Source organism: Leopardus geoffroyi, chromosome C3 (genome assembly GCF_018350155.1).
Source record: "Leopardus geoffroyi isolate Oge1 chromosome C3, O.geoffroyi_Oge1_pat1.0, whole genome shotgun sequence".
Lineage (NCBI taxonomy): Eukaryota > Metazoa > Chordata > Mammalia > Carnivora > Felidae > Leopardus > Leopardus geoffroyi.
The window spans coordinates 136,504,924-136,507,523 of NC_059338.1; positions in this window are offsets into that span (position 1 = coordinate 136,504,924).

The window sequence follows — 2,600 nt, forward strand, 5'->3', positions numbered from 1 at the left end:
AATACCCAATATGGAATTAATGGGTCACATGCTATTACTATTTTTAATTTTTTTTGAGGAACTGTTTTCCACAGTGGCAGCACCAATTTGCATTCTCTCCAATACTACATGAGAGTTCCTTTTTCTCCACATCCTCACCAACACTTTTTGTATCTCATGTTTTAGATTCTATCCATTCTGACCAGTGTAAAGTGATATCTCATTGTGGTTCTGAGTTGCATTTTCCTGGTGATGAGTGATGTTGAGCATTTTTTCATGTGTCTATTGATCATTTGTATGTCTTCTTTGGAAAAGCATCTATTCAGGTCCTCTGCCCATTTTTTAATACGATATTATACTATACTATAACAATACTGTATTAGTACTACGCTAATATATTTTTTAATTTTTTTAACATTTTATTTTTGAGAGACAGAGAAGGAGCGGGAGAGGGGCAGAGAGAGAGGAGGAGACAAAGAATCTGAAGCAGGCTCCAGGCTCTGAGCTGTCAGCACAGAGCCAGATGTGGGGCTCCACCTCACGAACCACGAGATCATGACCTGAACCGAAGCTGGACACTTAACTGACTGAGCCACCCAGGTGCCCCCTATGCTAATATTTTTTTTAACACTACAGCACATATTGTTCAATGCTTACTGTATCAGTTAGGAGCTGCATTCCGCTGCTAACAAAAAAGACCCAACCAGGAGTTGCCCAGGTGACTTAGTCGGTTAAGTGTTCAACAATCGATCTCAGCTCTGGTCTTGATCGCAGGGTCATGAGTTCAGGCCCCGCATTGGGCTCCACACTGGGTGTGAAGCCTATTTAAAAAAAAAAAAAAAGACCCAACCACAGGGGCTTAAATAAATTAGGATTTTATTCTATTATGTAAAAGAAACCCATAGGTAGGCAGTCCAGGACTGGTAGGATGGCTTTGGAAATTCATCAGGGTCCAAGGCTTCTACTTATTTCTCATTGAACAGAATCGGGTCACAAGGTCACCACAGGTGTAAAGAAGGTATATCAGTCTGAGTTTTGTTGAGGTATTGCACTCCAGCTAGTTTAAAAGGATAGAAGCTTATTATAGGGCATTAGTCACTTACAGGATGAAACAAACTTGGGCTGAATTTATAGGAACAGTTTCCAAAGTCATTCCATGGAACTGGGCTGCCAATTCAGCTGATACTTCTGCAATGATCTGGATTCTGCCTACCAAATGGGAAAGTACCCCCACAGTGGCTGACTCTAGAAGCACACTGCCTCTGCTGCACATGTCAGCAAAATGGATGGTGGATGGCATGCTTATCACATAACTTGATTTAGAATTCAGGTTTTGCACCAAAGCATTTTGATTTGCAGGACCCAATTCACATCCAGAATCCTAGTTACAAGAGAGTCTTGGAATATATAATACTTAGCTTTTCAGCCTCCAAAGTACAGAAACACAGATCAGAGGAGGCTGGAATAGCTATCAAGTGAGCCAGTCTCCAGCAGCTACCACAGGAGGCAGGGAGACAGGCTAACAAATTGGCTTAGCCCTAAGAAAAGGCACAAAACACAAAGTCAGGGTTTCATTATCAGGGAAGAGGGCTAGGAAGGCTATAGTGACAGCAACAAGAATGTCTGCCATGGGTACTTAACCCAGTCTTAAAAGATCAAGGAAGACTTTCCTGAGAAGGCAAAGAGGGACAAGAAGAACATTCCAGGCACAGGAAAAAGCAAATGAGAAGAATATTGAAAAGAAAGAGCATGGGGAAGGGGGATGGATACTTCACATATATTATTTCATTCCATCCTCACAAAAATGATAGGAATAAGTAACTATATCATTCCCAATTTTCAAATCAAGGAGAGCCTTGAAACGCACATTAAAGAATTTGGATTTCAGGGTAGCCAGATTCTCCATAGGAATACAGAGGTGTTGGGTGTTAGGGAGCTATGGGTAAGCAGAGAGAAGAGTACAGACTTCTAAACAACATAAAACACCATTAAGTATAATGATAAAGAAAAGACTGGGAAAGGTTATTTGCAATGCATGTAACCGTTAACTGACAAAAGATTAGTATCCAGAATATATAAAGAAATCCCATAAATTATAAATACTCCAATAAACAACCGGGTAAAGGCTAGGACTTATAGAAGAGAAGGCCCAAATGATTAAAAACATGAAAAAATGTAAGGAAAAAAGAAAATATATGTAAAGTTATCTTTCAACCTCATGATAAATGCAAATTAAAATAACAATAAATACCAATTCCACATTTATCGGATTGGCAAAAATGTTTAAATTCTGAAATGAGCAAGTTCTGACAGGGATGTGGTACAACCACCTGGAAAACAATTTGACTATATGAAGTATAAAGATGCATTTCTCCTTCAATCCTTCAACTCAGCAATTATGTTCTGTGAGAACCAATTCTTAACTATTCAAGTATTCAAGTACGTATTATGTAAGCCAGTTGTTAAATACTTAGCATCTTGAAATCAGCCATGATGGGAATATTTACACCACAGAAATCTGCAAATGCTACATATCATGGTTTGGGCATTTTGTTTTGTTTTTAGAACCTATTTACCAGAATACCACTGGACACAGAGAAACTCTCATGCATATGCACAAG